The sequence below is a fragment of the Salmo salar genome, chromosome ssa09 (assembly GCF_905237065.1).
Source record: "Salmo salar chromosome ssa09, Ssal_v3.1, whole genome shotgun sequence".
Taxonomy (NCBI): Eukaryota; Metazoa; Chordata; class Actinopteri; order Salmoniformes; family Salmonidae; genus Salmo; species Salmo salar.
The window spans coordinates 144,881,307-144,908,951 of NC_059450.1; the positions used below are offsets into that span (position 1 = coordinate 144,881,307).

A 27,645-nucleotide genomic window follows, 5' to 3' on the forward strand; every position below is an offset into this window, starting at 1 on the left:
ACTCTTCGTTCTTTCATTTCTCTTCCCCTCTCCCCCTCTGCTGCACTTCATTCTCTAGTTTCTCTTCCCCTCTCCCCCCTCCGCTGCTCTTCCAACTTTAATTTCTCTTCCCCTCTCCCCCCTCTGCTGCACTTCATTCATCAGCCTGGAGCCTCATGTCTACATTCATTACCCCCTCTCTCTTCTATTCATCTCTCTTCTCTCCTCATCTCTTTCTCTGCCTCTCTGTCTCATTGTACCCTGTTGGCCTATGAGTTCCATCTCTAGGCTGTGCAGGGTTTACCCCCTAGCCTCCTGCTCATCTGGTGCAGGGTTTACCCCCTAGCCTCCTGCTCATCTGGTGCAGGGTTTACCCCCTAGCAACCTGTTCATCTGGTGCAGGGTTTACCCCTAGCCTCCTGTTCATCTGGTTCAGGGTTTACCCCCTAGCCTCCTGTTCATCTGGTGGAGGGTTTACCCCCTAGCCTCCTGTTCATCTGGTGCAGGGTTTACCCCCTAGCCTCCTGTTCATCTGGTGCAGGGTTTACCCCCTAGCCTCCTGCTCATCTGGTGCAGGGTTTACCCCCTAGCAACCTGTTCATCTGGTGCAGGGTTTACCCCCTAGCCTCCTGTTCATCTGGTGCAGGATTTACCCTCTAGCCTCCTGTTTATCTGGTTCAGGGTTTACCCCTTAGCCTCCTGTTTATCTGGTGCAGGGTTTACCCCCTAGCCTCCTGTTTATCTGGTTCAGGGTTTACCCCCTAGCATCCTGTTCATCTGGTGCAGGGTTTACCCCCTAGCCTCCTGCTCATCTGGTGCAGGGTTTACCCCCTAGCCTCCTGCTCATCTGGTGCAGGGTTTACCCCCTAGCCTCCTGCTCATCTGGTGCAGGATTTACCCCCTAGCCTCCTGTTCATCTGGTGCAGGGTTTACCCACTAGCATCCTGTTCATCTGGTGCAGGGTTTACCCACTAGCAACCTGTTCATCTGGTGCAGGGTTTACCCCCTAGCCTCCTGTTCATCTGGTGCAGGGTTTACCCCCTAGCCTCCTGATCATCTGGTGCAGGGTTTACCCCCTAGCCACCTGCTCATCTGGTGCAGGATTTACCCCCTAGCCTCCTGTTCATCTGGTGCAGGGTTTACCCCCTAGCCTCCTGTTCATCTGGTGCAGGGTTTACCCACTAGCCTCCTGTTCATCTGGTTCAGGGTTTACCCACTAGCCTCCTGTTCATCTGGTGCAGGATTTACCCCCTAGCCTCCTGTTCATCTGGTGCAGGGTTTACCCCCTAGCCTCCTGTTCATCTGGTGCAGGGTTTACCCCCTAGCAACCTGTTCATCTGGTGCAGGGTTTACCCCCTAGCCTCCTGTTCATCTGGTGCAGGGTTTACCCCCTAGCCTCCTGTTCATCTGGTTCAGGGTTTACCCACTAGCCTCCTGTTCATCTGGTGCAGGGTTTACCCCCTAGCCTCCTGTTCATCTGGTGCAGGGTTTACCCCCTAGCCTCCTGTTCATCTGGTGCAGGGTTTACCCACTAGCCTCCTGTTCATCTGGTGCAGGGTTTACCCCCTAGCCTCCTGTTCATCTGGTTCAGGGTTTACCCACTAGCAACCTGTTCATCTGGTGCAGGATTTACCCCCTAGCCTCCTGTTCATCTGGTGCAGGATTTACCCACTAGCCTCCTGTTCATCTGGTGCAGGATTTACCCACTAGCCTCCTGTTCATCTGGTGCAGGATTTACCCACTAGCCTCCTGTTCATCTGGTGCAGGGTTTACCCACTAGCCTCCTGTTCATCTGGTGCAGGGTTTACCCACTAGCAACCTGTTCATCTGGTGGAGGGTTTACCCCCTAGCCTCCTGTTCATCTGGTGCAGGGTTTACCCCCTAGCCTCCTGTTCATCTGGTGCAGGGTTTACCCCCTAGCCTCCTGTTCATCTGGTGCAGGGTTTACCCCCTAGCCTCCTGTTCATCTGGTGCAGGGTTTACCCCCTAGCCTCCTGTTCATCTGGTGCAGGGTTTACCCCCTAGCCTCCTGTTCATCTGGTGCAGGGTTTACCCCCTAGCCTCCTGTTCATCTGGTGGAGGGTTTACCCCCTAGCCTCCTGTTCATCTGGTGGAGGGTTTACCCCCTAGCCTCCTGTTCATCTGGTGCAGGGTTTACCCCCTAGCCTCCTGTTCATCTGGTGGAGGGTTTACCCCCTAGCAACCTGTTCATCTGGTGCAGGGTTTACCCCCTAGCCTCCTGTTCATCTGGTGCAGGGTTTACCCCCTAGCCTCCTGTTCATCTGGTGCAGGGTTTACCCCCTAGCCTCCTGTTCATCTGGTTCAGGGTTTACCCCCTAGCCTCCTGTTCATCTGGTGCAGGGTTTACCCCCTAGCCTCCTGTTCATCTGGTGCAGGGTTTACCCCCTAGCAACCTGTTCATCTGGTGCAGGGTTTACCCCCTAGCCTCCTGTTCATCTGGTGGAGGGTTTACCCCCTAGCAACCTGTTCATCTGGTTCAGGGTTTACCCCCTAGCAACCTGTTCATCTGGTGCAGGGTTTACCCCTAGCCTCCTGTTCATCTGGTGCCTGACAATAAGAGAGGGAGCTCAAACAGGCACCATTATTCAGATTAGGGGAGACACTGGACTATGTTTTATAATAAAAAAAAACGTTTTAACATTGAAATAATACATTAATAACCCTCTGTGTAACGTAAAGTAATTTGTGCATTATTCTAGTTAGTTGCTAAAATCATTATTTGTGGAGAAATGAATTAGATACATCAGTGAACCAGTTAACACACCCCAACAGCAGGCTTGATTCCATTTAGACTACATTCATATCTGCCTGTACTGGAGGGGCTGTGAGCAGCTGGGGGTGCTTAGAGAAAGACAGCCTTTTCACTGGCTGCCAGTTCCTACACTCAACTCAACTCAGCACTGAGCTGGGGGAGCCTGTGATTTATGAAGCAAACTAATTTGTAAATGAGTGGCGCTCGACTCCAACACGGCCCAAACCTGCTGATGAGAGACAGAGAGGGGAGCAAGAGACACTCCAGCTAACACCTTGTCTCTAAAGAGACACGGCCCGTCTCACTGGCACAGCACAGGTCATTGGTCCATATAACGATCAGGAACGGGGTACAGGACAGAGACAACAGCTTCATTATAACAGGCTGGCACAAACGCTGGCATACAACGGGCACAGCGGGCACATGGCATGAGGAGTCTTAATCTCAGAGGGGAGGTAGAGGGAGGGGCTGGAGGAGTGACTGGGGGCTTCGGGAGAAAAGAAGAGACTAGAAGAAGAGGTTTTATTTCTCCGATAGGCCCTATAGGAGCCTAACAAATGCATATTTCTGGGTAACAGGCAGGGTAATCAGGCTTCACTTGTTGATGTGAACATGGTGATCAAATCCTACTCATACTGTTGCATCAGCCAATCAGCTGATCCCAATCAGCAGGAGGTAGAGAGGAGAGGAGAGGAGAGGAGAGGAGAGAGGAGAGGAGAGGAGAGGAGAGGAGAGGAGAGGAGAGGAGAGGAGAGGAGAGGCTGGAGGGGTGGAAATGGAGGGTGGGAGGGGGGAGCAGGAGTGGGGAGTTAGTGGGAGGGGGGAGGGGGGAGCAGGTGAATTGGAATTTAACTCTCATTGTATATGCATGTGCATGCTGCTCCAAGGAAACCACCAGCAGCCTAGCTTGGAGAGAGAACATAGAGGTGGGAATCACAACACAAGGGACTGAAGCACAGACAAACATTTTAAACTGCCAATAATCTACAGCCAGGTTAAATGGAAGATTCTGGAAGGATGATACTAACTGTATCTATACATACTCTTGGTAAGGATGATACTAACTGTATCTATACATACTACTAGGCCATCTCCTAGTAGTGCTACCACCAGGCAGAGGGCTGGTTGTCCCCAGTCATCTCCTAGTAGTGCTACCACCAGGGAGAGGGCTGGTTGTCCCCAGTCATCTCCTAGTAGTGCTACCACCAGGCAGAGGGCTGGTTGTCCCCAGTCATCTCCTAGTAGTGCTACCACCAGGGAGAGGGCTGGTTGTCCCCAGTCATCTCCTAGTAGTGCTACCACCAGGGAGAGGGCTGGTTGTCCCCAGTCATCTCCTAGTAGTGCTACCACCAGGCAGAGGGCTGGTTGTCCCCAGTCATCTCCTAGTAGTGCTACCACCAGGCAGAGGGCTGGTTGTCCCCAGTCATCTCCTAGTAGTGCTACCACCAGGGAGAGGGCTGGTTGTCCCCAGTCATCTCCTAGTAGTGCTACCACCAGGCAGAGGGCTGGTTGTCCCCAGTCATCTCCTAGTAGTGCTACCACCAGGCAGAGGGCTGGTTGTCCCCAGTCATCTCCTAGTAGTGCTACCACCAGGCAGAGGGCTGGTTGTCCCCAGTCATCTCCTAGTAGTGCTACCACCAGGGAGAGGGCTGGTTGTCCCCAGTCATCTCCTAGTAGTGCTACCACCAGGCAGAGGGCTGGTTGTCCCAGTCATCTCCTAGTAGTGCTACCACCAGGCAGAGGGCTGGTTGTCCCCAGTCATCTCCTAGTAGTGCTACCACCAGGCAGAGGGCTGGTTGTCCCCAGTCATCTCCTAGTAGTGCTACCACCAGGGAGAGGGCTGGTTGTCCCCAGTCATCTCCTAGTAGTGCTACCACCAGGCAGAGGGCTGGTTGTCCCCAGTCATCTCCTAGTAGTGCTACCACCAGGGAGAGGGCTGGTTGTCCCCAGTCATCTCCTAGTAGTGCTACCACCAGGCAGAGGGCTGGTTGTCCCCAGTCATCTCCTAGTAGTGCTACCACCAGGCAGAGGGCTGGTTGTCCCCAGTCATCTCCTAGTAGTGCTACCACCAGGCAGAGGGCTGGTTGTCCCCAGTCATCTCCTAGTAGTGCTACCACCAGGCAGAGGGCTGGTTGTCCCCAGTCATCTCCTAGTAGTGCTACCACCAGGGAGAGGGCTGGTTGTCCCCAGTCATCTCCTAGTAGTGCTACCACCAGGGAGAGGGCTGGTTGTCCCCAGTCATCTCCTAGTAGTGCTACCACCAGGGAGAGGGCTGGTTGTCCCCAGTCATCTCCTAGTAGTGCTACCACCAGGCAGAGGGCTGGTTGTCCCCAGTCATCTCCTAGTAGTGCTACCACCAGGGAGAGGGCTGGTTGTCCCCAGTCATCTCCTAGTAGTGCTACCACCAGGGAGAGGGCTGGTTGTCCCAGTCATCTCCTAGTAGTGCTACCACCAGGGAGAGGGCTGGTTGTCCCCAGTCATCTCCTAGTAGTGCTACCACCAGGCAGAGGGCTGGTTGTCCCCAGTCATCTCCTAGTAGTGCTACCACCAGGCAGAGGGCTGGTTGTCCCCAGTCATCTCCTAGTAGTGCTACCACCAGGCAGAGGGCTGGTTGTCCCCAGTCATCTCCTAGTAGTGCTACCACCAGGCAGAGGGCTGGTTGTCCCCAGTCATCTCCTAGTAGTGCTACCACCAGGGAGAGGGCTGGTTGTCCCCAGTCATCTCCTAGTAGTGCTACCACCAGGCAGAGGGCTGGTTGTCCCCAGTCATCTCCTAGTAGTGCTATCACCAGGCAGAGGGCTGGTTGTCCCCAGTCATCTCCTAGTAGTGCTACCACCAGGCAGAGGGCTGGTTGTCCCCAGTCATCTCCTAGTAGTGCTACCACCAGGGAGAGGGCTGGTTGTCCCCAGTCATCTCCTAGTAGTGCTACCACCAGGCAGAGGGCTGGTTGTCCCCAGTCATCTCCTAGTAGTGCTACCACCAGGCAGAGGGCTGGTTGTCCCCAGTCATCTCCTAGTAGTGCTACCACCAGGCAGAGGGCTGGTTGTCCCCAGTCATCTCCTAGTAGTGCTACCACCAGGGAGAGGGCTGGTTGTCCCCAGTCATCTCCTAGTAGTGCTACCACCAGGCAGAGGGCTGGTTGTCCCCAGTCATCTCCTAGTAGTGCTACCACCAGGCAGAGGGCTGGTTGTCCCCAGTCATCTCCTAGTAGTGCTACCACCAGGCAGAGGGCTGGTTGTCCCCAGTCATCTCCTAGTAGTGCTACCACCAGGCAGAGGGCTGGTTGTCCCCAGTCATCTCCTAGTAGTGCTACCACCAGGCAGAGGGCTGGTTGTCCCCAGTCATCTCCTAGTAGTGCTACCACCAGGCAGAGGGCTGGTTGTCCCAGTCATCTCCTAGTAGTGCTACCACCAGGCAGAGGGCTGGTTGTCCCCAGTCATCTCCTAGTAGTGCTACCACCAGGCAGAGGGCTGGTTGTCCCCAGTCATCTCCTAGTAGTGCTACCACCAGGGAGAGGGCTGGTTGTCCCCAGTCATCTCCTAGTAGTGCTACCACCAGGGAGAGGGCTGGTTGTCCCCAGTCATCTCCTAGTAGTGCTACCACCAGGCAGAGGGCTGGTTGTCCCCAGTCATCTCCTAGTAGTGCTACCACCAGGGAGAGGGCTGGTTGTCCCCAGTCATCTCCTAGTAGTGCTACCACCAGGGAGAGGGCTGGTTGTCCCCAGTCATCTCCTAGTAGTGCTACCACCAGGCAGAGGGCTGGTTGTCCCCAGTCATCTCCTAGTAGTGCTACCACCAGGCAGAGGGCTGGTTGTCCCCAGTCATCTCCTAGTAGTGCTACCACCAGGCAGAGGGCTGGTTGTCCCCAGTCATCTCCTAGTAGTGCTACCACCAGGCAGAGGGCTGGTTGTCCCCAGTCATCTCCTAGTAGTGCTACCACCAGGCAGAGGGCTGGTTGTCCCCAGTCATCTCCTAGTAGTGCTACCACCAGGCAGAGGGCTGGTTGTCCCAGTCATCTCCTAGTAGTGCTACCACCAGGCAGAGGGCTGGTTGTCCCCAGTCATCTCCTAGTAGTGCTACCACCAGGCAGAGGGCTGGTTGTCCCAGTCATCTCCTAGTAGTGCTACCACCAGGCAGAGGGCTGGTTGTCCCCAGTCATCTCCTAGTAGTGCTACCACCAGGCAGAGGGCTGGTTGTCCCCAGTCATCTCCTAGTAGTGCTACCACCAGGGAGAGGGCTGGTTGTCCCAGTCATCTCCTAGTAGTGCTACCACCAGGCAGAGGGCTGGTTGTCCCAGTCATCTCCTAGTAGTGCTACCACCAGGCAGAGGGCTGGTTGTCCCCAGTCATCTCCTAGTAGTGCTACCACCAGGCAGAGGGCTGGTTGTCCCCAGTCATCTCCTAGTAGTGCTACCACCAGGGAGAGGGCTGGTTGTCCCCAGTCATCTCCTAGTAGTGCTACCACCAGGCAGAGGGCTGGTTGTCCCCAGTCATCTCCTAGTAGTGCTACCACCAGGCAGAGGGCTGGTTGTCCCCAGTCATCTCCTAGTAGTGCTACCACCAGGGAGAGGGCTGGTTGTCCCCAGTCATCTCCTAGTAGTGCTACCACCAGGCAGAGGGCTGGTTGTCCCCAGTCATCTCCTAGTAGTGCTACCACCAGGCAGAGGGCTGGTTGTCCCCAGTCATCTCCGTAGTAGTGCTACCACCAGGCAGAGGGCTGGTTGTCCCCAGTCATCTCCTAGTAGTGCTACCACCAGGCAGAGGGCTGGTTGTCCCCAGTCATCTCCTAGTAGTGCTACCACCAGGCAGAGGGCTGGTTGTCCCCAGTCATCTCCTAGTAGTGCTACCACCAGGCAGAGGGCTGGTTGTCCCCAGTCATCTCCTAGTAGTGCTACCACCAGGCAGAGGGCTGGTTGTCCCCAGTCATCTCCTAGTAGTGCTACCACCAGGCAGAGGGCTGGTTGTCCCCAGTCATCTCCTAGTAGTGCTACCACCAGGCAGAGGGCTGGTTGTCCCCAGTCATCTCCTAGTAGTGCTACCACCAGGCAGAGGGCTGGTTGTCCCCAGTCATCTCCTAGTAGTGCTACCACCAGGGAGAGGGCTGGTTGTCCCCAGTCATCTCCTAGTAGTGCTACCACCAGGCAGAGGGCTGGTTGTCCCCAGTCATCTCCTAGTAGTGCTACCACCAGGGAGAGGGCTGGTTGTCCCCAGTCATCTCCTAGTAGTGCTACCACCAGGGAGAGGGCTGGTTGTCCCCAGTCATCTCCTAGTAGTGCTACCACCAGGCAGAGGGCTGGTTGTCCCCAGTCATCTCCTAGTAGTGCTACCACCAGGCAGAGGGCTGGTTGTCCCCAGTCATCTCCTAGTAGTGCTACCACCAGGCAGAGGGCTGGTTGTCCCCAGTCATCTCCTAGTAGTGCTACCACCAGGCAGAGGGCTGGTTGTCCCCAGTCATCTCCTAGTAGTGCTACCACCAGGCAGAGGGCTGGTTGTCCCCAGTCATCTCCTAGTAGTGCTACCACCAGGCAGAGGGCTGGTTGTCCCCAGTCATCTCCTAGTAGTGCTACCACCAGGCAGAGGGCTGGTTGTCCCCAGTCATCTCCTAGTAGTGCTACCACCAGGCAGAGGGCTGGTTGTCCCCAGTCATCTCCTAGTAGTGCTACCACCAGGCAGAGGGCTGGTTGTCCCCAGTCATCTCCTAGTAGTGCTACCACCAGGCAGAGGGCTGGTTGTCCCCAGTCATCTCCTAGTAGTGCTACCACCAGGCAGAGGGCTGGTTGTCCCCAGTCATCTCCTAGTAGTGCTACCACCAGGGAGAGGGCTGGTTGTCCCCAGTCATCTCCTAGTAGTGCTACCACCAGGCAGAGGGCTGGTTGTCCCCAGTCATCTCCTAGTAGTGCTACCACCAGGCAGAGGGCTGGTTGTCCCCAGTCATCTCCTAGTAGTGCTACCACCAGGGAGAGGGCTGGTTGTCCCCAGTCATCTCCTAGTAGTGCTACCACCAGGCAGAGGGCTGGTTGTTCCCAGTCATCTCCTAGTAGTGCTACCACCAGGCAGAGGGCTGGTTGTCCCCAGTCATCTCCTAGTAGTGCTACCACCAGGGAGAGGGCTGGTTGTCCCAGTCATCTCCTAGTAGTGCTACCACCAGGCAGAGGGCTGGTTGTCCCCAGTCATCTCCTAGTAGTGCTACCACCAGGCAGAGGGCTGGTTGTCCCCAGTCATCTCCTAGTAGTGCTACCACCAGGCAGAGGGCTGGTTGTCCCCAGTCATCTCCTAGTAGTGCTACCACCAGGCAGAGGGCTGGTTGTCCCCAGTCATCTCCTAGTAGTGCTACCACCAGGGAGAGGGCTGGTTGTCCCCAGTCATCTCCTAGTAGTGCTACCACCAGGGAGAGGGCTGGTTGTCCCCAGTCATCTCCTAGTAGTGCTACCACCAGGCAGAGGGCTGGTTGTCCCCAGTCATCTCCTAGTAGTGCTACCACCAGGGAGAGGGCTGGTTGTCCCAGTCATCTCCTAGTAGTGCTACCACCAGGGAGAGGGCTGGTTGTCCCCAGTCAACACTGGAACTAATGTTCTTCAACAGAATATCTAATAGGGCCTGCCCATATCAAAGAGCTTCCCCTACCACTGCCTATTCCAACAGGGCTCCCCCTGGCAACAACATGGTAACCACAGGACAGGGGTCTCCTGCGTGCTAACATCACATCACAGCACCATCGCAACTCAAAGGCCCATAGCACCACGACAAGGGCCACAATGACACCACACAGAGACTACACCGACCTCACATCGAGATCAATACAGCATATTAGCCTGAGGACCTAAACATTGGCTGATCAACAATGTACTGTACGCCTAACAGTCGTTTTGGAGAAATGAGTAGAGCCATATTGATTTTTCAGAGATACAGATATGTTGGTTCTTTCTGTCTTGTCTCTCCATGTTACTGGTCTCCTTTCATAAACTGCGTCTGTATAATCGGCACCAAGAAGACGGGGAGGCTGAATATCATGCAATATAGAGAGATGTATTATACAGTCCTGACAGCCTAGAGAGAGGGAGAGAAGGAAATTAGTGTGTGTGTGTGTGTGGGGGGGAATGGGGCTCCTCTTCCCCGCTAGGCAGTGTAATAACCTGGAATAACAGTGGAATAACCTTTTAAATCATGTTTGACTTTTTTTGCGTTGGGCACAGTGGCGGTCCTGGCAATATCTGCACACTGATATTAAAGCCAGTTTCTGGCTGTAATCTAATTGCTTTGTTTGACGGTTCGCAATATGACCCCCCCTCCCACTTAACCCCCCTCATCCCCACCCCCTACCTGCCCCCGGTAGCCTCTCCATCCCCCCTGAGACCTCCCGTCTCCCCCCTGCTTCGCCCTGGCCCTGACACTGGTTGCTAATGGTCCCTCTGTTGGGAGAGGGCCAGAGGCAACAACAGGATGCAGCAGGGGGACCCTTCTGTTGAAGCCCTGTTTAATATGCAGAATACTTTATGTCCTGCATAGAGAGGAGGGCTCTTTGTGCTTTATAAACAGACAGACAGTGTGGAGATTGTTAACTGTCTGTCCCTGTCTGCTCTGTCTTGGTGTGGCAGACTCCAGCTGCTAGCCATGACTGTTGGAGTGTGTGACGGGCCAACGGCAGTGTGTTGGGGTAGACACTAGAGAGATGAAAAACAGACACACACTGACCCGTTAACACACACAGGGATGAAATGAACTCCTGTCTCATCTTCAGAGTTATGACACACAAATAGATGTATGATCACACACACACACACACACCTCAAGCTTATGTCAAGCACATTGACTCCGGTACCCCCTGTATATAGCCATGTTATTGTGATGTCATTTTCTTGTGATCCTTTTTGATGACATTTTTTTTTAAAACTTTAGTCTATTCAGTAAATATTTTCTTAACTCTAATTCTAGAACTGCATTGTTGGCTAAGGGCTTGTAAGTAAGCATTTCACGGTAAGGTCTACACCTGTCATATTCATCGCATGTGACAAATATAATTTGATTTGATTTGATTCAATCTCAGTGGAAGGCTGGTCCTGTGTCAACACATCTCTCATGGTCTACAGTTACCCTCAAAAAATGTGGAGTGAAATCCCTGTCAACTCAGAGGGAGGTAAAGTCACACCTGCAGCACCAGCCTCAACCTCTCCATCCCAGGCAGCCTCAACCTCTCCATCCCAGGCAGCCTCAGCCTCTCAGCCTCTCCCTCCCAGGCAGCCCCAGCCTCTCCCTCCCAGGCAGCCTCAGCCTCTCAGCCTCTCCCTCCCAGGCAGCCTCAGGCTCTCCCTCCCAGGCAGCCTCAGCCTCTCCATCCCAGGCAGCCTCAGCCTCTCCATCCCAGGCAGCCTCAGCCTCTCCATCCCAGGCAGCCTCAGTGTAAACCATACAGCCACCCTACCAGACAAGCTAAACACCTTTTTCTCAATTTTGAGCACAATGACCCTGAGCTGCCGAGGAGAGCTCCTGATGACAACACGGACTACATACTCACGGTCCCCACTGAAGACGTAGGTAAGCCATTCAAACGTGTTAACTCTCGCAAGGCTGCCGGCCCAGGCGGCATCCTTAGTCGTGCCCTCAGAGCATGTGCAGACCAGCTGGCTGTTGTGTTCTCTGACATGTTCAATCTCTCTCTAGCTCAGACCACTACACCCACCTGCTTCAAGATGTCCACTATCATCACGATGCCCAAGAAAGGGAAAGTAACTGAACTGAATGACTACTGATCAGTAGCACTCACTTCCGTCATCATGAAGTGCTTCAAGAGGCTAGTCAATGACCATATCACCTCCTCCCTCTCCGACACACTCCACCCTCTCCAATTCGCCTGACAGGTCCACGGACGACGCAATCGCCATTGCACTGCACACTGCCCTTACCCACCTGGACAAAAGGAATGCATATGTGAGGATGCTGTTCATGGACTACAGCTCTTCCTTTAATACCATAGTGTCCTATCAGCTCATTGCAAAGATCACAGCCCTGGGTCTGAACTCCTCCCTATGCAACTGGGTCCTGGACTTCCTAAAGGGCCACCCCCAGGTGGTGAAGGTAGGCAACATTATCTCTGCGTCACTGATTCTTAACACGGGGCCCCACAGGGGTGCGTCTTCAGTCCCCTCCTGTATTCCCTGTATACCCACAACTATGTGACATCACACAGTTCAAAATCCATCCTCAAGTTCACTGACAAGTCGACAGTAGTAGGCCTGATACCAACAACAACGACATGGCCTACAGGGAGGAGGTAGGCACTCTGACAGTGTGGTGCCAGGTAAACAACCTCTCCCTCAAAGTCACCAAAACAAAGGAGCTGATTGTGGACTTCAGGAGGAACCAGGCTGAACACGCCCCCATCCTCATCAATTGGGCCGCCGTGGAGACGGTCAATAACTTCAAATTCCTCGACGTACACATCTCAGAGAAGCTGACATGGTCAAACCACATGGACACCATGATGAAGAAAGGCCCGGCAGCAGCTCTTCATCCTCAGGATGCTGAAGAAATTTGGCCCTCACATACTGTTAGGCTGCTTCACAGCCTGGTACAACAACTCCACCGCCGCGGGCCGCAAGGCATTTCTGAGGGTGATACGTGCAGCCGAACACACCATTGGGTGAACACTGCCTGCTCTACAGGACACCTACAACACCAGGTGTCTCAGGAAGGCCAAGAAGACCATCAGCAACACCAGCCCCGCCCTGTTGTCCCCGCTTCCATCACCACAGTACAGGAGCATCATGGTGAAGACTGACAGACTGGCCAATAGTTTCTACCCTCAAACCATCAGGCTGCTGAACAGCCACCACTAGTCAGCTACCTGCTCCCCTCTCCCCTCTGCTACTCCCCCTATGGACATGAACATTCCTCACACCCTCTCTCTCAGGGTGTGGCTGCAGGGTCAGAAGGGGTGGTGATGGAGGGGGAGATGAGAGCAGAGGAGAGGAGAGGAGGGGAGAGGCAGCAGAACAGACCTGTTAATTAGTGTACCACTAGTGTCTCCATAATGAGCTCTAATTACCTGAGCGTGGCATCAGCCATACGGCAACGGCCTGGCTACCGCCACACTTCCTACCACCTGTCCCAGAATGAGAACCACAGGACAGCACCTCGTATGGGAGGAAAGAGGGAGGAGGGGAGGGGGGCGGTGGAGCGGAGAGAGTGAGGAGGGGAGGGTGGGGGACGGAGAAAGAGAGAGTTGGGGAGAGATAATGAGAGAGGTAGTGATGAGAGAGCGAAGAAGGAAGAGGGAGAAAAAGAGAGAGAGAGAGAGTGAATGGAAAGAGAGAGAGAGAGAGAGAGAGAGAGAGAGAGAGAGAGAGAGAGAGAGAGAGAGAGAGAGAGAGAGAGAGAGATAACATGGTGTGTAGAGTATGGTTACTGGTCTCAAGTGGCCCAGTTAAGTGTTGTACCTGGGATTAGAGCTGGGTGTAATTGGCCCGCTGGGCACCTGGTACTGGGCTGGGAGGGGGCTAGGAGCAGGGCTGGAGCAGGGCCGCTGTGACAGCTAACTACTTCCTCACCACATAAATCATCTATCCAATGATTCCTCTTCCTCCCATCACTTTGTATCTTCAGCATGCTCCTGCATCTCAACATTGTACACCTCTATCATTAACACCATGCTGAATCTCAACATTATACACCTCTATCATTAACACCATGCTGCATCTCAACATTATACACCTCTATCATTAACACCAGTAGGCTGCATAGCTTTGTTGTAAACAGGATAGCAGTGGATTACAGTGGTTCACATGGGGAGTCATCAGCCCTCCCACAGGTGTGTGTTACCATAGAGTGTGGTGACCTCTGTGACCTCTAGGGACCTCAGCTGCCATCTCTCATCCTTTACCTCCCTGAGGAGGGGCACTGTGGCTGAGGTCACTCACTCACTCACTCACTCACTCACTCACTCACTCACTCACTCACTCACTCACTCACTCACTCACTCACTCACTCACTCACTTACTTACTTACTACATCTACACACCACCGTATCCAAGTGTACCTTGGAAGCCTGCTGGATGTCAATACACTGAAAGAGATGCTTTGCTTTCGTGCCTTAGATACACCCTGCTTCCAAAACACAGGTTTGGATTTTTCAGTGGTATTTTCTCCTATCTTTCACCGAATATAATTTACATAATATACCCTTTTGGGTAAGTCTTACCAGACACAGAAACAAAAAACAACAACAACAAAACATTAAATCCAGTTAAATAATTAATTCCAAATTAGGGATCAATGCAGGTCCTGAAAACTAAAGCTGAATAATATAACTGAAGGAGTGAGACTGAAAGGCTAATCTCCATGGAGTGCTGCAGGAGGCTTCGGGCTGGGAGCAGAGCACAGCGGTAAAGCCTGGTAAACATCTTCGGCTATTTTCACAAATCAGCTCGTCTCAGGAGGGGGGGGTGACAAATAAATGCAAACCCTCCTCTGAGCCACCTCTACCCAGGCAACCACCCGCCTCTCTCCAGTAAGCTCCAATGAGGCTGGGTAACATCCTTCCCCCTTCCTCCCTTCTTCCCCTCTCAGTGGAGTTGTCATTAAAGAGCAAGGTATTGTGAAGGAGAAGAGAAACAACCAGAGCACCATCTCAAGAGGCCCTGCTACCCCACTCAGGAGGACACTCAGTCCCTGACAGCTCACTGCTCACACTCAGTCCCTGACAGCTCACTGCTCACACTCAGTCCCAGACAGCTCACTGCTCACACTCAGTCCCAGACAGCTCACTGCTCACACTCAGTCCCTGACAGCTCACTGCTCACACTCAGTCCCTGACAGCTCACTGCTCACACTCAGTCCCAGACAGCTCACTGCTCACACTCAGTCCCTGACAGCTCACTGCTCACACTCAGTCCCAGACAGCTCACTGCTCACACTCAGTCCCAGACAGCTCACTGCTCACACTCAGTCCCTGACAGCTCACTGCTCACACTCAGTCCCAGACAGCTCACTGCTCACACTCAGTCCCTGACAGCTCACTGCTCACACTCAGTCCCAGACAGCTCACTGCTCACACTCAGTCCCTGACAGCTCACTGCTCACACTCAGTCCCTGACAGCTCACTGCTCACACTCAGTCCCTGACAGCTCACTGCTCACACTCAGTCCCTGACAGCTCACTGCTCACACTCAGTCCCAGACAGCTCACTGCTCACACTGAGTCCCTGACAGCTCACTGCTCACACTCAGTCCCAGACAGCTCACTGCTCACACTCGGTCCCAGACAGCTCACTGCTCACACTCAGTCCCAGACAGCTCACTGCTCACACTCAGTCCCTGACAGCTCACTGCTCACACTCAGTCCCAGACAGCTCACTGCTCACACTCAGTCCCAGACAGCTCACTGCTCACACTCAGTCCCTGACAGCTCACTGCTCACACTCAGTCCCTGACAGCTCACTGCTCACACTCAGTCCCAGACAGCTCACTGCTCACACTCAGTCCCAGACAGCTCACTGCTCACACTCAGTCCCAGACAGCTCACTGCTCACACTCAGTCCCTGACAGCTCACTGCTCACACTCAGTCCCTGACAGCTCACTGCTCACACTCAGTCCCTGACAGCTCACTGCTCACACTCAGTCCCAGACAGCTCACTGCTCACACTCAGTCCCAGACAGCTCACTGCTCACACTCAGTCCCTGACAGCACACTGCTCACACTCAGTCCCTGACAGCACACTGCTCACACTCAGTCCCTGACAGCACACTGCTCACACTCAGTCCCAGACAGCTCACTGCTCACACTCAGTCCCAGACAGCTCACTGCTCACACTCAGTCCCTGACAGCTCACTGCTCACACTCAGTCCCTGACAGCTCACTGCTCACACTCAGTCCCAGACAGCTCACTGCTCACACTCAGTCCCTGACAGCTCACTGCTCACACTCAGTCCCTGACAGCTCACTGCTCACACTCAGTCCCAGACAGCTCACTGCTCACACTCAGTCCCTGACAGCTCACTGCTCACACTCAGTCCCTGACAGCTCACTGCTCACACTCAGTCCCTGACAGCTCACTGCTCACACTCAGTCCCTGACAGCTCACTGCTCACACTCAGTCCCAGACAGCTCACTGCTCACACTCAGTCCCTGACAGCTCACTGCTCACACTCAGTCCCAGACAGCTCACTGCTCACACTCAGTCCCAGACAGCTCACTGCTCACACTCAGTCCCAGACAGCTCACTGCTCACACTCAGTCCCTGACAGCTCACTGCTCACACTCAGTCCCAGACAGCTCACTGCTCACACTCAGTCCCAGACAGCTCACTGCTCACACTCAGTCCCTGACAGCTCACTGCTCACACTCAGTCCCTGACAGCTCACTGCTCACACTCAGTCCCAGACAGCTCACTGCTCACACTCAGTCCCAGACAGCTCACTGCTCACACTCAGTCCCAGACAGCTCACTGCTCACACTCAGTCCCTGACAGCTCACTGCTCACACTCAGTCCCTGACAGCTCACTGCTCACACTCAGTCCCAGACAGCTCACTGCTCACACTCAGTCCCAGACAGCTCACTGCTCACACTCAGTCCCTGACAGCACACTGCTCACACTCAGTCCCTGACAGCACACTGCTCACACTCAGTCCCTGACAGCACACTGCTCACACTCAGTCCCTGACAGCACACTGCTCACACTCAGTCCCTGACAGCACACTGCTCACACTCAGTCCCTGACAGCTCACTGCTCACACTCAGTCCCTGACAGCACACTGCTCACACTCAGTCCCTGACAGCACACTGCTCACACTCAGTCCCAGCCAGCACACTGCTCACACTCAGTCCCAGCCAGCACACTGCTCACACTCAGTCCCAAATACACAGAAACACAAGACAGACTGACAGTCAGACTGACAGACATATATATATTAACCACCCCCAAAAAACACAAACAAGACAAACAGAATCAGATTTCAGAATAGTCCCATTTTATTCTCTGGGACATGATGGATTAAGTATGGGATTAAATATTATACACTGTATTTATGTCCAAACTAAAAATAGCATCTTATGTGCTCATGGAAAACACCCAAATACTCATTGTACTCTTTCTAAACGATCTAAAGGCTGTTACCAGGCAGGTTTGAGATGAATTGATTCCAAACTGAATAGGTTGTAGAAGGCTAAAGCAATAATTGACGTGGTGACAGAAACTCCTCCATCTGCCTTGGCACTCTCTGTAGATCTGTCTCCAGAATATACTAGGAAAACTACAGTAAAACTAATGTTATATGTAGATCTGTCTCCAGAATATACTAGGAAAACTACAGTAAAACTAATATTATCTGTAGTTCTGTCTCCAGAGTATACTAGGAAAACTACAGTAAAACTACTGTTATCTGTAGATCTGTCTCCAGAGTATACTAGGAAAACTACAGTAAAACTACTGTTATCTGTAGATCTGTCTCCAGAGTATACTAGGAAAACTACAGTAAAACTACTGTTATTTGTAGATCTGTCTCCAGAGTATACTAGGAAAACTACAGTAAAACTACTGTTATCTGTAGATCTGTCTCCAGAGTATACTCGGAAAATGACAGTAAAACTACTGTTATCTGTAGATCTGTCTCCAGAGTATACTAGGAAAACTACAGTAAAACTACTGTTATCTGTAGATCTGTCTCCAGAGTATACTAGGAAAACTACAGTAAAACTACCGTTATCTGTATATCTGTCTCCAGAGTATACTAGGAAAACTACTGTAAAACTACTGTTATCTGTAGATCTGTCTCCAGAGTATACTAGGAAACTACAGTAAAACTAATGTTATCTGTAGATCTGTCTCCAGAGTATACTAGGAAACTACAGTAAAACTAATATTATCTGTAGATCTGTGTCCAGAGTATACTAGGAAAACTACAGTAAAACTACTGTTATCTGTAGATCTGTGTCCAGAGTATACTAGGAAAACTACAGTAAAACTACTGTTATCTGTAGATCTGTGTCCAGAGTATACTAGGAAACTACAGTAAAACTAATGTTATCTGTAGATCTGTCTCCAGAGTATACTAGGAAACTACAGTAAAACTAATATTATCTGTAGATCTGTGTCCAGAGTATACTAGGAAACTACAGTAAAACTAATATTATCTGTAGATCTGTGTCCAGAGTATACTAGGAAAACTACAGTAAAACTACTGTTATCTGTAGATCTGTCTCCAGAGTATACAAGGAAAACAACAGTAAAACTACTGTTATCTTGTCACGTCCTGACCAGTATAAGGGTTAATTGTTATTGTAGTTTGGTCAGGACGTGGCAGAGGGTATTTGTTTTATGTGGTTCGGGGTGGTGGTTGATTTAGTAGGGCATTTGATTTATGTATTCCGGGGGTTTTGGGCACTGTGTTATGTTTATGTATTTCTATGTTTAGTCTAGTGAATCTGTTTCTATGTTTAGTTAATTGGGGTAGGGACTCTCAATTGAAGGCAGGTGTTGTCTATTTGCCTTTGATTGAGAGTCCTATAATTTAGGGTGTGTTTGTAGTGGTGGGAGATTGTTTCTTGTTTAGCGTGTGTGAGCCTGACAAGACTGTTGTGTTGATCGTGAGTTCTTTGTGTTTATTATTTTGGTGTTCACTTTTGAGTTTAATAAACGTCAAGATGAGCATCCACAATCCTGCTGCATTTTGGTCCTCCTTTCCCGACGACAACCGTGACATATCTGTAGATCTGTGTCCAGAGTATACTAGGAGAACTACAGGCAGGGCAGCCAGTAAAACTACAGTTATGTAGGAAGGCCATAATCATCTCCTGAGCTCTGTGTGTGTGTGTGTGTGTGTGTGTGTGTGTGTGTGTGTGTGGCTGGCAGTTATGGGGAGAAGGGGCGGTGGCAGTGTCTGGGTGGTCTAGAGGAGAGAGAGGCACTGAGGCTGAATCAAAACGAGGGGGCTTTTTCAGAGGGGTAAAAGCTCCTGTGTGTCTCCAGCAGATGGACTATTGTCTGTGGGAGTCGTGGGGACAGGGCACTGAGGGGTTCCCTTGTACCCAGGGTGGCCCTATCTTCATCCCCTATTTCACCTCTCCGTGTCCCCCCATGGCCTTGGCCTTTTGTCCTGCTCGGTTTTGTTTGCTGTTGTTTTTGTGCTTACCTTATGTATCCTACTTTTGTTACCCTTTCAGAACAAAAGCAAGAAGCATTATTTTACGGTCCTGTTTGTCTTTATTCCCTGGTTGTTCTGTGTTGTCTGAGGAACAAGTAGAGGGTCGGTTGTGACAGGAGACAGCAGAATGCTGAGTCTAGTTATTCCAGTGTGTTCCACATTATGTTGCATGACCCTGTTGTCCCTCCCTCCCAGGCAGCCCAGGCAGGCAGGACCCAGGCAGGCAGGACCCAGGCAGGCAGGACCCAGGCAGGCAGGACCCAGGCAGGCAGCCCAGGCAGGCAGGACCCAGGCAGGCAGCCCAGGCAGGCAGGACCCAGGCAGGCAGGACCCAGGCAGGCAGCCCAGGCAGGCAGCCCAGGCAGGCAGGACCCAGGCAGGCAGGACCCAGGCAGGCAGCCCAGGCAGGCAGCCCAGGCAGGCAGGACCCAGGCAGGCAGGACCCAGGCAGGCAGGACCCAGGCAGGCAGGACCCAGGCAGGCAGCCCAGGCAGGCAGGACCCAGGCAGGCAGCCCAGGCAGGCAGGACCCAGGCAGGCAGGACCCAGGCAGGCAGCCCAGGCAGGCAGCCCAGGCAGGCAGGACCCAGGCAGGCAGGACCCAGGCAGGCAGCCCAGGCAGGCAGCCCAGGCAGGCAGGACCCAGGCAGGCAGGACCCAGGCAGGCAGCCCAGGCAGGCAGGACCCAGGCAGGCAGGACCCAGGCAGGCAGCCCAGGCAGGCAGCCCAGGCAGGCAGGACCCAGGCAGGCAGCCCAGGCAGGCAGGACCCAGGCAGGCAGGACCCAGGCAGGCAGGACCCAGGCAGGCAGGACCCAGGCAGGCAGGACCCAGGCAGGCAGGACCCAGGCAGGCAGCCCAGGCAGGCAGGACCCAGGCAGGCAGGACCCAGGCAGGCAGGACCCAGGCAGGCAGGACCCAGGCAGGCAGGTCCCAGGCAGGCAGGACCCAGGCAGGCAGCCCAGGCAGGCAGGACCCAGGCAGGACCCAGGCAGGCAGGACCCAGGCAGGACCCAGGCAGGCAGGACCCAGGCAGGCAGGACCCAGGCAGGCAGGACCCAGGCAGGCAGGACCCAGGCAGGCAGGTCCCAGGCAGGCAGGCAGGGAGGAAACCAGCCATCACACAATACCTCTGATTAGACATGGTGCCATCCTCCACATGCTGCATGTCTCCCCACATCTCCTCTACACATCAACTCAGATCCACTGCTCACACTCCACTGTGGCCACTGTAGGATAACTACTACTCTCTATCAGATGAACACAGCAGACAGACTTGACATTATAGTTAAATATAGAACTGTGGCCATCTCCTTCAAACTGTGAAGTTGAGAACAGTGTATGTCCTCACTGAATCCTATATTTTCCCCAGGACATGAATTTAAGCCATATGGTTCCATTTTCCTGACCGTTAGTGGTTTGCCGTCTTGCTCTGCTAGAGTCATTCATTACATCAGTGTTGAACTGACAGCCCATCAGGATCAGTGGGTGAGCTCCACCACACCACTTGGAAACATTTCCTAGCAAACAAAGAAAAACACCATCCCCATGTGTCAATGTTACAGAGGTGGCAGGAGTTGGCCTGCTCTACCAAATACCTGCTTCATGTCAGATAGCAAACAGAGACACTGAGCTCCTCTGTTCGGAGGGGACGGGGTGGAGAGGGAAGTACAGTCACAGATGGGGGTCCTCACATGTTCCCCTAAAACTAACCTGGAGGTTTGGGATGAAGAGAAGTGAATCTGGCTTTAGAAAAGAGATCAAAATGATTAATGACTTCCTATAAAAGCTGTAGTTAATGACAGTTATAAATTACAGATGGTGGAGCGAGCTTCTCGTATAATTAGAGTGGTGGAGGGAGGTAAGAATGGGACTGGCCCTGGGTTGGAGGCAGGGAGTAGGGAGTAGGGATAAGGCAGGAAGTGGGCAGAGCTGATGTGGAGGCCTGGTCTATTTATGTGGTGGGGCCAGGGCCAGAACAAAATCCAGGGTAAAGCCTAGGCAGGGCCAGGACCCAGCCTACTGCATGTGGTAACACGAGTTTACACCAGAACTTAACCCCCTAGACTCGAATGACACACTGGTGCGTCAATGTAAATTACCTAACAAAATAAATCCCAGTCAAAAACCATCAGTTTAAACTAGAGATATATTTTTTTCAATCCACTGCATCTGCCAGTGTCACACTTCCACTTCTGCGGTGAAAGGTGGCAGAGCTAGAGCGGTGTTTGTCAGAGCATGAGACATTCCTGAAAATTGGTCTCTCATTTAAACGTCTGTAGCGTCCAAACTGTTTGCCCTAAAAACTATTATGAACACAAACCAACACAATGGTATTCTCCGTTTTGCGCTACGACCTCCATTTTTTTAAACCGGTTTTAAAAAATGAATGGAAGTATGAAGGTAGTTTTATGCCTAAATGTGAGTTATATATATTGTGAATAATATATTTTGATGTGAAGACAAGAAAACTATGAAATAACACATATGGAATCATGTAGTAACCAAAAAAGTGTTAAACAAATCAAAATATATTTTATATTTGAGTTTCTTCAAAGTAGCCACCCTTTGCCTTGATGACAGCTTTGAACACTCTTGGCATTCTCTCAACCAGCTTCATGAGGTAGTCACCTGGAACACATTTTAAATTAACAGGTGTGCCTTGTTAACTTAATTTGTGGAATTTCTTTCCTTCTTAATGTGTTTGAGACAACCAGTTGTGTTGTGACAAGTTAGGGGTGGTATATAGTCCTATTTGGTAAAAGACCAAGTCCATATTATGGCAAGAACAGCTCAAAAAAGCAAAGAGAAATGACAGTCCATCATTACTTCAAGACATGGAAAACTTTGAAAGTTTCTTCAAGTTGAAGACCTAGCGTTACCGCTGCAGCAGAGGACAAATTCATTAGAGTTACCAGCCTCAGACATTGCAGCCCAAATAAATGCTTAACAGAGTTCACGTAACAGACACATCTCAACATCAAGTGTTCAGAGGAAACTGTGTGAATCAGGCCTTCATGGTCGAATTGCTGCAAAGAAACCACTACTAAAGGACACCAATAACATGAAAATAGTTGCTTGGGCCAAGAAACACGAGCAATGGATATTAGACCAGTGTCCTTTGGTCTGATGAGTCAAACATTTCGATTTTTGGTTCCAACCGCTGTGTCTTTGTGAAACGGATTATCTCCGCATGTGTGGTTCCCACAGTGAAGCATAGAGGAGGACGTGCGATGGTGTGGGGGTGCTTTGTTGGTGACACTGTAAGTGATTTAATTAGAATTTGAGGCACACTTAACCAGCATTGCTACCACAGCATTATGCAGTGATACACCATCCCATCTGGTTTGCAGTTAGTGGGACTAATATTTGTTTATCAACAGGACAATGATCAAAAACACCTCCAGGCTGTGTAAGAGCTATTTGACCAATAATGATAGTGATGGAGTGCTGCATCAGATGACCTGGCCTCCACAATCACCGACCTCAACCCAATTGAGATGGTTTGGGATGAGTCGGACCGCAGAGTGAAGGAAAAGCAGCCAACAAGTGCTCAGCATATGTGGGAACTCCTTCAAGACTGTAGGAAAAGCATTCCAGGTGAAGCTGGTTGAGAGAATGCAAAGTGTGCAAATATGTCATCAAGGCAAAGGGTGGCTACTTTGAAGAATCTCAAATATAAAATATATTTTGATTTGTTTAACACTTGGTTACGACATGATTCCATATGTGTTATGTCATAGTTTTGATGTATTCACTATAATTCTACAATGTTGAAAATAGTAAAAATAAAGAAAAACTCTTGAATGAGTAAGTGTTCTAAAACTTTTGAATGGTAGTGTAAAGACTCAGGAAATATATACATATCATATTTCCAGATTTTTATTTTATATCTCCTAGATTTAGAAGAGACACTTTAAAACCTTGTTTCTTATGATTTCATTTTTGACTGTCCTTTTGCCATTTATGAATGTGTTATTCAATGTGTTTCTATGGGCAATAGTAGTAAAGGCCAAAATCAATATTTCATCACATTTTTATTATATATTTTGTTTTGATAACTTAAGGGTTCCTTAAATTCAAAATAAATTACCTAAATTAGCCATAGCAACCCCCCCCACTCTACCTCTACTGAATTGGACTGGCTTCTATGGAAATGTGATACAGACTTACAATATAGAAAGTATTAGGGCACACAGTAAGCCCTATCATAAATCTTTAAGACCGCTAGAGGTCAAAGATTAATTCCCAAGGCATACATATGTAGCATATTGATACGCACTCTCCCTGTACAAATAAACCATCTTCTTCGTGAGCAGAGAGACTCTTATGGCTCAACTAATCATTAGGGCCAAACGCCCCATGTTTGGGTTATTGATTGTTTTCACAATATCTTCCTGAGAGACAGACAGAGAGACAGACAGAGAGACAGCATAGCAGTCTCAGACAGAATGGTAAACAGGGTTAATCTTGCCATCCTACACAGTCCCACACAGCCATTAGGCGATTCATCAGCAAGGCCAGGGTGAGGTGCTCGGTGCAACCTGTGACATGTGTGGACAGAGTGTCGCCCCAGAGTGGCCCCGGGGCGAAAGGTCCTGATGGCCAAGGCCTGCCCTGAGGATGTCCCTGGGGTCAGGGGTCAAGCCAATGGACTGCCTTAATGCACTCTCTGCCCTCATCTACATCAGAGGGGGATTAGGGAGAGTCCGGACACTGCTCTAGATTGGGACCGTGTATGTGGTAATGTGAAGATGTGCGTGAAGAAATATTTTGCTATGTTTACTTTAAGAAGCTGAGAGAAATAGTGTTTTAAATATTGTGCATCAGTTATGGTGTTGTGCTTGCTTTAAAATGGTGAGGTCACTATTGTGCTATTTTTGGCTTTAACACTATTGGCTCAGATTTCCAAAATTAAAATCACTTGGAGCTGATTGCCTGGTGATTTTACAGTTTATACATTTCTGTTCAACAACATAATATTCAGAGATTTTTCCTCAGAAAACTTTGGGCGGCAAATAAAAATCAGTACACGGCACAAATTCGGTCGTGTCTACACTTGACACTTAGATGTGACTTCTGCTATCAGAATATGAATATCACATTGAAAAGACAGGTCTAGAAGCACAAAAGTCACTTTGTGGCCTGATTTTGTTCAGATCTGGCTGAGCGCTTCAGGATGTTTTCCTCTGCCCTGAACATAAATCAGATGCAACACTGATTATCAGATTCATGTGTTAATACATTATAATATGTGGTGGGTTATGTAGCAGATATTCAACTGTAATGTAGTCCTGTAATATGAGGTGGGTTATGTAGCAGATATTCAACTGTAATGTAGTCCTGTAATATGAGGTGGGTTATGTAGCAGATATTCAACTGTAATGTAGTCCTGTAATATGAGGAGGGTTATGTAGCAGATATTCAACTGTAATGTAGTCCTGTAATATGAGGTGGGTTATGTAGCAGATATTCAACTGTAATGTAGTCCTGTAATATGAGGTGGGTTATGTAGCAGATATTCAACTGTAATGTAGTCCTGTAATATGAGGTGGGTTATGTAGCAGATATTCAACTGTAATGTAGTCTTGGAAATGCAAACGATTGTCTTCAGTGAAAGTTCTGCCTCTTCTCCTCTACTGCCTCTTCTCTTCTTCTCCACTACTGCGTCTTCTCTTCTTCTCCACTACTGCCTCTTCTCTTCTTCTCCACTACTGCCTCTTCTCTTCTTCTCCACTACTGCCTCTTCTCTTCTTCTCCACTACTGCATCTTCTCTTCTTCTCCACTACTGCCTCTTCTCTTCTTCTCCACTACTGCCTCTTCTCCACTACTGCCTCTTCTCCTCTTCTTCTCTTCTCCCCTTCTCCACTACTGCCTCTTCTCCACTACTGCCTCTTCTCCACTACTGCCTCTTCTCCACTACTGCCTCTTCTCCTTTTCTCCACTACTGCCTCTTCTCCTCTTCTCCACTACTGCCTCTTCTCCTCTTCTCCACTACTGCCTCTTCTCCTCTTCTCCACTACTGCCTCTTCTCTTCTTCTCCACTACTGCCTCTTCTCTTCTTCTCCACTACTGCCTCTTCTCCTCTTCTCCACTACTGCCTCTTCTCTTCTTCTCCACTACTGCCTCTTCTCTTCTTCTCCACTACTGCCTCTTCTCTTCTTCTCCACTACTGCCTCTTCTCCACTACTGCCTCTTCTCCACTACTGCCTCTTCTCCACTACTGCCTCTTCTCCACTACTGCCTCTTCTCCACTACTGCCTCTTCTCCACTACTGCCTCTTCTCCACTACTGCCTCTTCTCCACTACTGCCTCTTCTCCTCTTTTCCACTACTGCCTCTTCTTCTCTACTGCCTCTTCTCCACTACTGCCTCTTCTCCACTTCTCCACTACTGCCTCTTCTCCTCTTCTCCTCTACTGTCTCTTTCCTCTTCTCCTCGCTAGCCAACAGGCTCCTCATCACTTGTAACTGGATCATTACAGTGCAGAGGAATCCAGAGGGGTTGGCTGTGGAGGAGAGGAGGGATTGGCTGTGGAGGAGAGAAGAGGAGGGGGCTCCACTTTATCTATGTGGGCCATGTCACTGGCGACAGACACCAGCCTACATCGCCTCTACCCCCCGTCCCCCCTGGCCTGGGGCTACAGGACCTCTCTCATTAGGGTTGCTGACAGGGTCTGTCCTTGCCCTGATCCCTCATCATTAGAGCATGTAAATCCTCCTGTCACACACACACACACACACACACACACACACACACACACACACACACACACACACACACACACACACACACACACACAGGACAAGAGAGGGACAACCACACTGACACATACACCTAAACCAATACAAACTGACAGAGAAGGGGGCTGATCACACCTTTCACCTGAGGAGTGAGCACCAGGTGCTGATAGTATGCCCCCTAACTGTGGGTGTTTCTCCTCAGAGTGGGGTTCCTCCTGTTGTAACAAAGTGCAAACCCTCCATAAACCCACACAGTTAATGTAAAGAGAAACTACCCATCCATAAACCCACACAGTGCATGTAGAGAGAGACGACCCATCCATAAACCCACACAGTTAATGTAAAGAGAAACTACCCATCCATAAACCCACACAGTTAATGTAAAGAGAAACTACCCATCCATAAACCCACACAGTGCATGTAGAGAGAGACGACCCATCCATAAACCCACACAGTTAATGTAAAGAGAGACTACCCATCCATAAACCCACACAGTGCATGTAGAGAGAGACGACCCATCCATAAACCCACACAGTGAATGTAAAGAGAGACTACCCATCCATAAACCCACACAGTGCATGTAGAGAGAGACGACCCATCCATAAACCCACACAGTTAATGTAAAGAGAGACTACCCATCCATAAACCCACACAGTGCATGTAGAGAGAGACTACCCATCCATAAACCCACACAGTGCATGTAGAGAGAGACTACCCATCCATAAACCCACACAGTGCATGTAGAGAGAGACTACCCATCCATAAACCCACACAGTGCATGTAGAGAGACTACCCATCCATAAACCCACACAGTGCATGTAGAGAGAGACTACCCATCCATAAACCCACACAGTGCATGTAGAGAGAGACTACCCATCCATAAACCCACACAGCGCATGTAGAGAGAGACTACCCATCCATAAACCCACACAGCGCATGTAGAGAGACTATCCATCCATAAACCCACACAGTGCATGTAGAGAGAGACTACCCATCCATAAACCCACACAGTGCATGTAGAGAAACTACCCATCCATAAACCCACACAGTGCATGTAGAGAGAGACTACCCATCCATAAACCCACAAAGTTAATGTAAAGAGAAACTACCCATCCATAAACCCACACAGTGCATGTAGAGAGACTACCCATCCATAAACCCACACAGTGCATGTAGAGAGAGACTACCCATCCATAAACCCACACAGTGCATGTAGAGAGAGACTACCCATCCATAAACCCACACAGTGCATGTAGAGAGAGACTACCCATCCATAAACCCACACAGTGCATGTAGAGAGAGACTACCCATCCATAAACCCACACAGTGCATGTAGAGAGACTACCCATCCATAAACCCACACAGTGCATGTAGAGAGAGACTACCCATCCATAAACCCACACAGTGCATGTAGAGAGAGACTACCCATCCATAAACCCACACAGTGCATGTAGAGAGACTACCCATCCATAAACCCACACAGTGCATGTAGAGAGAGACTACCCATCCATAAACCCACAAAGTTAATGTAAAGAGAAACTACCCATCCATAAACCCACACAGTGCATGTAGAGAGACTACCCATCCATAAACCCACACAGTGCATGTAGAGAGAGACTACCCATCCATAAACCCACACAGTGCATGTAGAGAGAGACTACCCATCCATAAACCCACACAGTGCATGTAGAGAGAGACTACCCATCCATAAACCCACACAGTGCATGTAGAGAGAGACTACCCATCCATAAACCCACACAGTGCATGTAGAGAGACTACCCATCCATAAACCCACACAGTGCATGTAGAGAGAGACTACCCATCCATAAACCCACACAGTGCATGTAGAGAGAGACTACCCATCCATAAACCCACACAGTGCATGTAGAGAGACTACCCATCCATAAACCCACACAGTGCATGTAGAGAGACTACCCATCCATAAACCCACACAGTGCATGTAGAGAGAGACGACCCATCCATAAACCCACACAGTGCATGTAGAGAGAGACGACCCAT

General features: G+C 50.7%; 1 protein-coding gene across 13 annotated transcripts in view; it reads right to left on the minus strand.

Annotated features, from left to right (window-relative positions):
• LOC106613191 (roundabout homolog 2) overlaps nt 1-27,645 on the minus strand; it is a 606,521-nt gene that overhangs the window by 209,339 nt on the left and 369,537 nt on the right. The window lies entirely within an intron of this gene.